The 13,888-nt window shown below is 37.0% G+C and overlaps 1 long non-coding RNA gene across 1 annotated transcript; it reads right to left on the reverse strand.

Annotated features, from left to right (window-relative positions):
- Positions 1-747: 747 nt before the first annotated feature.
- On the reverse strand, positions 748-1,389 carry LOC144429726 (uncharacterized). The gene is made up of 2 exons (XR_013479042.1): positions 1,257-1,389; positions 748-1,009 (listed from the first exon to the last, which is right to left on the reverse strand). It is a non-coding gene; the product is annotated as an uncharacterized LOC144429726 (long non-coding RNA).
- Between the last annotated feature and the right edge of the window lie 12,499 nt (positions 1,390-13,888).

The following is a 13,888-nucleotide window of genomic DNA, read 5'->3' on the forward strand; positions in this document are numbered from 1 at the left end:
ATTTCCCAGTGTTTCCGATAAAGACTTGCCTAGCGCTAAACAATGCAAAACTATGTTTGAATAGAGATACTGTGACGGATACTCATGTACAGGCAACAAACGACCAATCTGATATGACTAGTATTGGGCACGAGCTGGCAATTTTAAAGCCTACCCCGAAGAATACCAGTGCCCCATACGTGATTTTAAAGAACAAGAGAGCTATGCTCAAATATATGGACACGTAGGGCACATAATTTTGATGACGTCATAGCGAAAAGGAAAAGTAATAGCCTTCTGGAGAAAATTTTTATCTTTAACCACTGCAAATTTCAAAGCAATTGGTCCAGTATTCAAAGAGAAAAGAAAACTTTGAAATACGTGTCAGAGAACAAGAGATCTAATATTGAAACGATCGCTATGTCCACTACGTGTCCAATAAACTTTAATTAAACAGATCTAATATGCTAAAATATGAATTCTTAGAGCCTTACTGAAAAGCTCCGGGTACAAGATGACCAGTGACACGTCACACAGACCAGTTGAACATTTTGCAAGATTCAAAAAAAAATTTCAAGCCTATGGTAATCAAACTGGATTAAGTTGATGTATAAAACTAACACTGCCCAAATAGGACCGGAAAGCGAAGCGGTATGCGTAATCTATCAGTCGACGGGTTTTGCTATCACAGCTAACGGTAACTCATTTCACAATCACGATTGTTCACTCTGAAACAATTTACAACAATATACACTACGCACCCAAACGCATCATTGTAATTACGCGAACGAGACAAACAACGTTTATCTTTTAGAACCCGAGATATATATATCTAAAACAACGATGCTAAAATTAATATAGAGCAATAATAATAAGTCTATCAATATCAATTCCAACTACAGATAAAAAAAACAAGCTTCAATAGTAATATAATGTTCACTCATCTTGTAGGTATATTCTTCAGATTCACCGTCGCGTTTTGAAGTTCATGTGATCACTTTTCAGTAGAACGAGTATCTATTTTCAGTTCCTGGATTGAGAAACACGGATGATGATTACTATTATATCGCAATGTAGCATGCAGTAAAATAACATATTGCCAACTGCCCCCAATGCATTCATTTCACTCTTAAGTTTGCTACAATGTCTCGACACAAGAAAACTGACGACGAGCACGTTTTGAGGTCTTCGATAACGTCGATAACGAGTAGTACAACACAAAAAACTAAAGTGAAGTCATTTTAGAATACAAATCATACAATAATACACCAAATTACCTTGAAATGTCACTAGCAAGGTCGATACGAAACTCTGAAGCTGGGGACATCCGGAGCGATTGATCATCCGTCTGTAATGACCGTGCGCCGGCAAGGTCGACAACACAAAAGACAGAACACGTGTAACTACGGCATTATGGGTAATAATGTTCCGGGTCCACGCGAACAATTGTTGTGGATTTGTCAGTAGAATGGCTTTGCCAGTTTCTGTTCATAGCGCTCACCACCTGTATTCCAATGCAAAAAAACGCTACTTTAAAATAACTGCCGCTTAGTATAATATCCCTCCCTGGTGACCGTACATTTGAACCCACGTACATTTGAACCCATGTGTATATCCACGGGTTCAATCTATATGCGGGTTCTAAAACCCATGGGTTGGGATTAGTGTGGGTTCAACTATCCGGAAAACAAAAAAAATCCCATAGGTGCAATAGCATACAGGTGCAATTGCCATGGGTTCAAATATACGTGGGTTCAAATGTAATGGAACCTCCCTCCCTATATGTTACCATAAGATGCATGCGTAAACAAAACATCGCTATGTCCAAAGTTGAATACTCTGACGTGTGTGACTATCTCATAAATATCCCAGGAATATATATTGAAGAGGCAATAAAAAACAGAAAAAAAAAAACAATTTGGAACTGGAAGCATACGAGTATTTTGTGTCTGGATTTTTGGGGACAATTCAAATAATAAACCAACTTCCTCAGTTTCAATTTCACGACGTCGCAAAAGGTTCTTCCCCTCATTGCCCTGCGTCGGCGTAAGACAGGATAAATCAGTTGTAATGGGTTTCTGTTATTGAAATGCGGGGGAAGGTCAATATTATCTAATTGCTAATTTATTGTTATTTATAGCTTTTTATTGGCTGCCTCTTTTGTGGGATTCAATTTTGTGTACAAGTGTTTTTTGCACCAACCTTTTCTTCTTTGCAGATTGGGACAATCCTGTTCTCGCATTGCTACCGGTTTGTTTAAAATTGAAGCAGCCATCAGAGATGCTTACCTTAAAAAAGTCGCTACTAATAAGGCGTGTAAATGAAACAATGACTTTTATTCGACAAAGAGGCTTTTGTTCAGCGACTGGCAAATTTAATTAATCCGCTGGTGGTTACTAGTTACTTTTCTAAGTACTGCGCTGCCTTTATTCCGAAATATATGATACCACGTGAATGTCGACATTTGCATAAAGCTGAGTACGCGAATAAGACCAAGAAATAGAAGTCATGATACCAGAAATGCTTTCCAAAATTAATGCGAGTTCTGACGTAGTAAATTATGTTGAAACTGACCACTGAGTAGTCTTCACGTGCGCGGTGGTATGAGATGAGAGCTGGAAAAATTACACGTGTATGATGTCCAGCATTCTAAACTTCATAAATCCCAAGGATCTTTACTATTGAGGATATGCTCAAACGTTTAACGTCCCATCATTGAAATGGGGTTTTGATAACGAAAGGGAGGCTATTGATAGATTTTGTGTTTGTATATATCGGTCTCGGGCTTTTTGATGTAATAGTAAAAAGTTGTGTCAAATTTGGTGGCCAAAACTGTGGTTCCAGTTGGCATTGTATCGTGTAACTCTCATCCTGCTTCGTGTCAACTGCCCTTTCGCGATACGTGAATTTGCGTCAGAATATCATGTAATTCGGAATAGGAAATCAGAATTTTGTCTAGATATTGATGGAAATATAAAGAGCGGCCATCGATATTATACTCAAGTTCAGATACAAAGATTGTCCAAAATTACAACCGTGTCAACATAATTAAATTTTGATTGTAGTTGCAACATGAAGCGTGCGCTATCAATTCAAATTTCAATTTTGAACACAGTTATTATTGCCTTACAACATATATGAAAAAACTTGCTGAAGTCATCAGAAGTCTTGAGACTCTATATTACGAAAAACTTGAAAAAACAATATTGAGATCCGGAGAAGTCAAACTGAAATATGCGTTACGAAGGGTAACTGCTTTACCGCCGTCACACACGGACGAGTCCGTGGTATTCTAGACTGGTTTCCTTCAAAAGGTCCTGGACAAATCCCAAATCTTTTAGAAGGCATAATGCCAAACAAAAATCTCATCAGTTCCAATATTTCCACCCAATCGCGTAAACTGATCTTTAGTCAACAAATTCTCATGACTTTACTTTAGCGAGATCAAGGTTCGGGTTGTTAACTGCAGATCTAGCAGAACGATTTCGGGGTTATCACCGTAGTATTGACCGAAAAAATAAAGCTATAAAAATGAGGCTATAAGAAATTATAAATAAATCTTTTTAGAATAACAATAATTTTCAAATTCATCACATTCTTTTTTCTAGCAGTTGAAAATGGAATGGAGCACAATCGACCTTCAATGAGATCTGTCAATCAATTCACAATGTGGGCCAATGTGTAGAAAATTTTATTACTGCTAATCTCAGGATCCATGTCTAGCCTTAGTATATTCTTCAACGTTTTTTACTTATAATATAAAATATATAAAAAGGGTTTCTTTACGTCATAGTTTGTTGCATCTCAGGCAGGATCGGCTATCTTCGTAATTTTCGGATACTAAATATTGTGTGGTCATGTGGCAGACTCGACTTGTTGAATAGCGTTTGGAAATTCTTGGCCCGTATTAGGGCCACTTGTGAAACCGGTATGTGTAACTACTTTTCAGCTGTCAGATACCCAGGTCTGATCATGTCTCAAATTCCTTTTTTTTCATAAAGAATAGTTTTCAGAAAGCAATATGAACTATCACATTCAGAATTGAAAAAGCAATAATTCATTCATTCATGAGCATATGCTCACAATCGCAATAACTGTTTCGTGCAGATAACATAGCTTTCTCGCTCGGAACTAAATACACCATTTCTTACTTTGTGCTCTTGCTATCTATGCGTTCTTGATGGCACCTTTGATACATTGCTGAAATAACAGATATACACGACTGCAGCATACCTGTTCGTAACACGACCCTCCAGACTGGGGAGTATGCTCGAAATCATAGTTCCGCACAATGTACTGTAACGGCGGGAAACACTAAACTTTTCTTCGGTAAGTTGTATTATTTCTAGCTGAATCCTTTAAGGATTATTGCACGAATGTTTTCAAAATGGGGGTTATATTGCGAAGAATAGGTCGCATTCGGTCACAGCGTTACAAGCGGCAATGGTTGAAGTTATTGTTCGTATTTCTTTGCATCAAATTTAAACAGTACCAATATGAGTCTGCGCATTTATCAAATACTTTGTAGAAAATCTAGCCATTTGCAACTTCACGGCTATGTGAAAACGGATTTTTTGCTATGCAATTGCTTCCTAAAACAGACACACACATCGCATTAACATTGCAGAATAATTTCTTTATTAAAGCTAACTTCATTTTTGTACAAGTGTGCCGTTTTTGTTATTTGCTGAGTGCGCCGGGAGCAAAAAATATTGATAACCAAAGTCCTATATACATACGTATCGGACGGCCTATAAGCACCTTCTTTGCCTTTGTTTTTCAGCTGCAAAGCCACTGATCTTTTTCAAATTCTGCAAGGTTTTATGAAAGATAGTTACTGTATATTGATTGGCAAACGTCGGAATATGCACCGATGGGGCTCGCGCTATGTCAGGATGTTACGGTGGGCTTCGGACATTGGTTAAAAATGTGGCTCCGAACTGCCCAAAGGGACGCATTGTGTGATACACCCTGATGCGCTGGCATCCCAACAATTAAAGGTTCTATTAATCATGGTGCTTTCAAGTATTGTGAAGGTCGTCACCGAGAAGAATTTGGAGTGTCCAGTATCGAAGATAATGGTAAGAGCTCCCAATGAAAAGAAAAAGATTATTAATTTTGGTACCTTCACTCCAGATTTACCGGGGGTAAATGAGAAGACCAACGAGGGCACACTGAAGACAAAAGAAAAACAGGTCGTCAACTATATTAAGGCAAGACTCCTCAAAGCTCGTTTTTTTTAATTTACCGGTATGCGATAATGCTGGGACAGAGCACAATGCTCTTCTTTATTACTGTAGCTCACGCTAGTTGTCAGCGGGCAAGATGATGCTTCGTGTTTATGAATTGCGGAACGACATCCCTTATGTTTTTGCGACAAGAAAATCACGAACGAGCTGGAGCTCTTTTAAAGATGAAGCATATCAGGGCGATATATTTGAAAAATTCAATCACCTCAACACTGGTCTCCAAGGAAAGAATACTAACATTCTTGGTCTTTATGATAAAATTACTGGATTAAAAAAAAAACTAGCAATATGGAAAGCTGGTCTAATAAAAAAGATGTCAAAATATGGGAGTTGAAAACAAGAATGGTTTTTATCAGCATCTGGACAACCTCGTTTCTCATTTCGAACACTACTTTATCGAAAGTATGGATCAGCGTGGCTGGATATACAACCCATTTACCCCGTCGTTTTAACAAGCAAGGCTGAGCAATTTGTTTAATTTAAAAACAAACTTTCAGATTTCTGAATTAATTGCGTTTCGACTTTTGAGCAAATACCCGCAAGTGTGTGAAAGAGCTCCCCATGTACTTTTGTCATTTGCAACCTCTTATCTTTGCGAAGCTGTGTTTTTGGCAGTGGCATCAATAAAACAAAATACCGGTCACGTTTGGACATAGAGAGAGAAATGCGCGTCTTTCAAAAGATGTATTCAGAGCAGCAGCCGCCCACGTTTCATTAGATAAATAAGTGTAAATCTTATTGTGTCTTCGTTGAAATTGCCTTTATTCTACAGGCCTTCATGTTCACAAACTTTAAAAAGCATAAAATACACATTAACTAGGCTCATCATACGTCCCGCTTTCCCGACAAGCCGAATGTAGTAAAATCGGAAAATGTAAAATTACAAAATCACAGCTAAGGGGTGGCTGTCTTTGGAGGCGTCCCGCTTTGAAGTCACAAAAATATGGCAACACTAACATTAACGATCACAAAATTTGAGTCTTATATAAAGGCAGCAACTTTGTTTGTGTGAAGTGCGCCGCGAGTTTTTTTTTTTTTGACAATTTGGCGCTTCACGGAGAAAAAGTTTGATAAGATCTGACCAACTATCAATTTGGATAATTCCTGATTTTAAAGCCTCTTTTCAGTGATTTTGATATTTTTCTAATGAGGTGCGATATATTTTGAAAATCTGAATAACTTATTTCTTGATTTTTGTCTGGATGCCAAACGATGTTTCTTGGCGGTCTGACTGACTATCGAAGTTTGTCTGATTTTTGAACCGCTATTTGAAAATATTTCCAAAATTTGTTTCAAAGACCAGGCTTGTTTTTGACTGGCTATTACTTTTGGCTCGGCTTTGTTTCGCTGCTAAGCGTCTGACAGACTAACAAACCGCAGATCGGAAATTATTACTACCATCTACTCCGTCTGATGTAAAACGATGTTTCTATTAGTCCGACTGAATATCAAACTGCTACCTGGTAATGGGTAATTTTAGCTTGCCTTTGTGCCAAACTTTTTGTTTAAATTTAATTACTTCCAAAAGTCTCAAGTAATGGCTGGAGTGTCAAGTCATTGTATTCCCTTTTCAATAGTCACATTCCCTCTTGCACGTCCTGCAAGTTTGTCATACCAATTTTGTATTAAAAAATCCCTGCAGCGAACGGCTTTGAATTTTTTTGACTTTTGTCTGATGATAAGTGGAACACCTTTTCTGTTAACATTCAATGTTCCAGTCAGGTATGTGTTCCACCAACACAAGGGAATTATTGATTGCGATATTATAAAATTTTCGCATCGGGTCAAAAAAATCGACCTCACCCATTCGACTATTACAGTCTGCAAGAATGAATGGACATGTAACAACTACAACCGTGGAAGCGCCGGCATGTCCACCACTGCTTTTCACAAACTTATGACCAATGTATGCCGAAGGATACTTCTGCGTGGATCGCAGATCGGAAATATACAGCCTTATTATCGATCCAATACAACCAAAGTTATGTCCGGTTGTCCGTCAGTCGGAAAACCTTCTTTGAATTTTTGAAGAATATTCGACTATGATGTCTTTTAAAAATTCTTTACGATCGGGCCTAATCGCTCCGCAGGTAAATAAGGAGATGGGTGAGCAGATCAGAGAAGCTGAGTTGATTTACTACTCTGGAAGATTGGCCCACCTCCTGCGGAGCGTTGGGGTCTTTCCCCTTATGCAATTGTATATGGTAGACATGCCAGTAGTTAAATGAGTGATGCAGAAGACCATGGGTCCAAATTCGGCACTCTGCAGCGGTCAATTAGGATTTTTTGTCGCTGTCTTGGCCGATAAGCTTTCTGGGTAACGCTGTTTGAATGAACGTGAAAATTATTTTTTTGCTTATCCCATCTTAGAAACCGCTTAAGAGAAGATTTGCGATTGTCTGTTCTTCGGCGTCACCCGTAATTATTGAATGCTGATAGAGCGTATTTGGCGTACTAAAGATTGTGATTGTTCTCTAATGAGAATTGGTGCGAACGAAACGCCTTTACCAGAACCAATTTGGCGTTTCGGTACTCTTAATTAATTTTTATGTCTGATAGAGCTAACGCGCTATGAGAATTAACTTGATAACTGAACGAGAGCATTTCACATTAAAATTTAAAAAATAATACACCCAAAAAATGTAAAATGAAATGTAGAAAGTGAATGTAAAATGAGTGAAAAACTTAGGGAGTTAATCATATCCGTTTGTGAGATTTAAATACTCCTCGAACCAGAATACTGGTGGAACCACAGCTTCTAAGAATTCATATTTTGTTAACATCAAATATAACAGGTAGTCCTCGATGTGAAGTATCATAGTTTGTTATTTAAATGGGTCCTCTATTTGTTCAAGATGGTGTAAACTTATTGATGTGTATTCATCCCGTATAAAATACTTCTTGAATTGCGGAATTGTGTAATTAAATCCGTTCACCCACTCGTACATTCCCTAGGTCTGCTAAAACAAAGCGCTTGTTAGCTTATATTGTATTCAGAAACACAAACAATTTTGTTGGTTCATATTTGATTTTGATGTATTAATAATAGAATAAGCTATTTAATTTTCTCAAGTACATGTGCACTGTAAATAGATATTGGGATCCCGCGTTCGCACATTAAGAAGTTGCCTCAACTTGTATATTATAACGAGGGAGGTCTCTGCCAATAACAGAAAGTAAACTAGTATGAACCTGGCACTGCATTCCGACATTGTGTAAATCATCACCTTGAGCTTTGAACCATCCAATTAATTTAAAACCACTGTGCTGCGTCAAAACCAACTTTAATAATTTAATCATATCGAGGTAACTTCGATTTAGATGAAGACTAATTATTAAATACTCTTGTCGATTATTTTGAGCTTTGTCGAATATTTTGAGCCCTAACTACTGATATATAAGTCGCGACTGTGTTGCTCGTGCGTAACCGCAGGAGAAAACTCACAAGCACCAGAACTGTTGCTTGGGCTCGACGAACCCAACACTTGAAAACTTTGACGTTCCTGGTATATGCAAATAGGTTTCATCACCTATCGCAACAATTTGCCTACTGGTGGGTCCAAACACATAGAGCTGTTCGATTCTACAGCTGCTGGCACAATTGGAACAGGAATATAACCTCAGAACCACAAATTAGTACTGATCTCCCGATTTCTTGGATCGCTGTTGTAATTGGTCTGACCTATAGTGATTCGTAAATATCTCTTTTGAGGTACGGTATATATTACATTCAAGGTATCGATGAGTGCTGGTCCAGAGCTTAAGGAGTAAAAGCACACAACGCTTCTGTTGCATACCGTACGATTGGGCCATCAAATCTTTTCACGGACCAAGATGCACCACAACCTGAAAATTATATGTACACCAGGCTGTGGGTCAGCTTGTGTGACATCTTGGTACACATACTTCGGAAGCGCCCATTTTACTTCCCATAGAATCAAAACGAGAAACATTAAAAATCTTCCCCTATATCCCAAATTCTCTTACCATCCCCAAACCACTTTTAGGAACATAAAACCAACACACAACATTTTCTGTACAATTTCTTTTTTAGCATAATTGGAAAACAATCCCAAAATTTATTCAAAATTATAGCACAGAAAAAAATGCACGATCATCAGAAGTAATTTAAGTCTTGCTGTAATGTAAACTAGTACAAAATTACTTCCATAATATAGGGGTAATCAAGAGGTGTCACAGTTTAGGTCCCGCTACTGTGTTTAATATGTAAGAAGATTCAAGATTGCTTGTTTATTGATATGGCAACTCTTAAACCAGCAAACAACTAAAAAGCGCCGACTCCCAGCCTTTTTTGTGAATAGCAAAATGTATATTCTCTTGCACCTCATGAGAGTCTCATAATGCGTCACTTAAAAACAGACCCGGTCCAAACTGTCTAAATTGGTTTAACAATAATACATGCTTTCCAAAATAATAACGTTTCTTCGAGTCGCAAGGTAATAGACTTTAGCGAGTTTTGGTGCGATGGTTTGATCAAGTTGGATGTAGATTAAATGATAAGTCTTCATCATCCAAGTTCATGTTTGCTGATCCCACGAACTTTTGTTCACTTTCCGCAGGAACTGCTACATGTACAATGTCACCGATCATTTTGGTATTAGGTTTCGTGTCTTCTTCATCTGCCAACGTGATATCGTTTTCAAACTAACATCTTCGTAGCCAACGCTTACTATACTTTTAACGTGTGCTAAACCTTCACACGGTTCAACTCATTTATCGATGCCGGCGAATATTTATTTTTGATTTACTATATAGCTCTCAGCACTCGTAAATTTATTGCTGACATTAGTTTATTATCTGAAAAGCGACCTAAATTTTCAGTCGTTCGTCCCCATATCTTTTGAATTCTATCAACAATAACAATTGTTTTGAGTAAATTACGACATTTATGAAAACAATGAACAAACACACAATGAAAACAAAATGTAAAAAGGATATTGAAAAGACCACTAAACGGAAAATAGTATTGAATATGTGAAAAAAATGAACAAACACACAGAAAACAAAATGTGAAACGGATATTAAAAAGAAAAGAAAAAACACTAAACGGAAAATATTACTGAACATGTAAAATAAACGTTCATCGCCAATATTCCAGCTTCGTGTGCCAATGAAGAAAGCAGTCCCTGCCTTCTCGAACACCAAGGTGGACATCGCATTCCCTACATTTTACCGAACTCCGTGGAATTGTAATTCTTTCGTCGGCAACCAACTCTGAATTTTTTTGAAACACACTTTCAATTGCCCGGTAGAGATTGGAAAGTGTGCCCCTGTATTCTTTAGCTTGTCCAGGGATGCCATCGACAATCCAGAGAGGCGTCTGGAGGCACGTTGACTGCCAATCAGAGCAGTAACTAAAGCCATCCGAAATTCCAATCCGGACCATCTCCTTTCCGAAACTTTTTCCGCGATCACTCGGCAATTGTGGACTGCCAATTCTAATAGATACGAAAATGCCCTATGGTACCAAACCCTTGACTTTCTGACAGGAATGTAGACAGGAAAATACCGCTCTATTGTCAATTATCAAACTTAAACTCTTTTACTGTTTAACTTAAACTGTTTTGTACAACATTCACGAGTATCATCAAATGATAATAAGTTAGTTTAATAAAAAATGAACTCGTTGCGATGGGTTTTGCATGATTTCGACGGGAACCACTTATGATAATTATTGTGAAATTGTTCCCGCATTTATGGTTTTACTAAAGCCTCTAATTGTTCATTAAGAAGAGTTAAATATGCTGAGTTCGTATTCGTATCCATGGCCAAGTATTGATAGTCAGAAGGATCAAAGTATTTATCAAAAAAGTCATATTTCAGTTCCAGCATACGTAATTTTGTGTTTTTGTTACACGACAAACCCAATTTGATTCTGTAATTTACATACAATCTATTTGCTTTTTGAAGTTATTTCAAATAAGTCTTTCCAATTTTTTACTTGTTTTGATGCCAAACGATTATTCTTGAAGATCTGACTGATGCCAAACGATGTTTCTTGAACGTCTGACTCGATCTGAAACTTCTAATTTTTTGACTAGTTTTGATGCCAAACGGTGTTTCTTGAAGGGGTGGCATGATCTGATACTTTCTAATTATTGACTTGTTTCGATGCCAAACAATGTTTCTCGGAGGTCTGACATGATCTGATACTTTCTAATTATTCACTTCGTTTCGGTGCCAAACGATGTTTCTTGAAAGTCTGACATGATCTGATAAATTCAAATTATTGACTTGTTTTGATGCCAAACGATGTTTCTTGAAGGTCTGGCATGATCTGATACTTTTTAATTTTTGACTTGTTTTGGTGCCAAACGATGTTTCTTGAAGGTCTGACTTAATCTGATACTTCTAATTATTGAATTGTTTTGATGCCAAACGATGTCTCTTAAAAGTCTGACATGATCTGATACTTCTAATTATTGACTTGTTTTGATGTCAAACGATGTTTTCTGAAGGTCTGACATGATTTGATACTTTCTAATTATTGACTTGTTTTGATGCCAAACGATGTTCCTTGAAGATCTGACTTGATCTGTAATTATTGACATGTTTTGATGCCAAACGAATTTTCTTGAAGGTCTAACATGATCTGATACTTTGTAATTTCGGACTTGTTTTGATGCCAAACGAGGTTTCTTGAAGGTCTAACATGATCTGATACTTTCTAATTTTGGACTTGTTTCGATGCCAAACGATGTTTCTCGGAGGTCTGACATGATCTGATACTTTCTAATTATTCACTTCGTTTCGGTGCCAAACGATGTTTCTTGAAAGTCTGACATGATCTGATAAATTCAAATTATTGACTTGTTTTGATGCCAAACGATGTTTTCTGAAGGTCTGACATGATCTGATACTTTATAATTATTGACTTGTTTTGATGCCAAACGATGTTTCTTGAAGGTCTGACTTGATCTGTAATTATTGACTTGTTTTGATGCCAAACGATGTTTCTTGAAGGTCTAACATGATCTGATACTTTTTAATTATTGACTTGTTTTGATGCCAAACGATGTTCCTTGAAGATCTGACTTGATCTGTAATTATTGACATGTTTTGATGACAAACGAATTTTCTTGAAGGTCTAACATGATCTGATACTTTCTAATTTCGGACTTGTTTTGATGCCAAACGAGGTTTCTTGAAGGTCTAACATGATCTGATACTTTCTAATTTTGGACTTGTTTTGATGCCAAACGAGGTTTCTTGAAGGTCTAACATGATCTGATACTTTCTAATTTCGGACTTGTTTTGATGCCAAACGATGTTTCTTGAAGGTCTAATATGATCTGATACTTTCTAATTGTTGACTTGTTTCGGTGCCAAGCGATGTTTCTTGAAGGTCTGACATGATCTGATACTTCTAATTATTTATTGACTTGTTTTGATGCCAAACGATGTTTCTTGGAAGTCTTACTTGATCTGTAATTATTGACATGTTTTGATGCCAAACGATGTTTCTTGAAGGTCTAACATGATCTGATACTTTCTAATTATTGACTTGTTTCGGTGCCAAGCGATGTTTCTTGAAGGTCTGACATTATCTGATACTCCTAAATATTGACTTGTTTTGATGCCAAACGATGTTTCTTGAAGGTCTGACTTGATCTGTAATTATTGACATGTTTTGATGCCAAACGATGTTTCTTGAAGGTCTGACATGATCTGATACTTTCTAATTTTGGACTTGTTTTGATGCCAAACGATGTTTCGTGAAGGTCTAACATGATCTGATACTTTCTAATTTTAGACTTGTTTTGATGCCGAACGACGTTTCTTAAAGGTCTGGCATGATCTGATACTTTTTAATTTTGGACTTGTTTTGATGCCGAACGACGTTTCTTAAAGGTCTAACATGATCTGATACTTTCTAATTTTGGACTTGTTTTGATGCCGAACGACGTTTCTTAAAGGTCTAACATGATCTGATACTTTCTAATTTTGGACTTGTTTTGATGCCAAACGATGTTTCTTAAAGGTCTGGCATGATCTGATACTTTTTAATTAATTATTGACATGTTTTGATGTCAAACGATGTTCCTTGAAGGTCTGACTTGATCTGATACTTTCTAATTATTGACCTGTTTTGATGTCAAACGATGTTTCGTGAAGATCTGACTTGATCTGTAATTATTGACTTGTTTTGATGCCAAACGATGTTTCTTGAAGGTCTGACTTGATCTGTAATTATTGACTTGTTTTGATGCCAAACGATGTTTCTTGAAGGTCTAACATGATCTGATACTTTTTAATTATTGACATGTTTTGATGCCAAACGATGTTCCTTGAAGGTCTGACTTGGTCTTTAATTATTGACTTGTTTTGATGCCAAACGAGGTTTCCTGAAGGTCTCCCATGATCTGATACTTTCTAATTATTGACTTGTTTCGGTGCCAAGCGATGTTTCTTGAAGGTCTGACATGATCTGATACTTCTAATTATTGACTTATTTTGATGCCAAGCGATGTTTCTTGAAGGTCTGACATGATATTTTCTAATTATTGACTTGTTTTGATGCCAAACGATGTTTCTTGAAGGTCTAACATGATATGATACTTTCTAATTTTGGACTTGTTTTGATGCCAAACGATGTTTTTTGAAGGTTTGACATGATCTGGTATTTTCTGATTTTTGAT

The sequence above is a fragment of the Styela clava genome, chromosome 11 (assembly GCF_964204865.1).
Source record: "Styela clava chromosome 11, kaStyClav1.hap1.2, whole genome shotgun sequence".
Taxonomy (NCBI): domain Eukaryota; kingdom Metazoa; phylum Chordata; class Ascidiacea; order Stolidobranchia; family Styelidae; genus Styela; species Styela clava.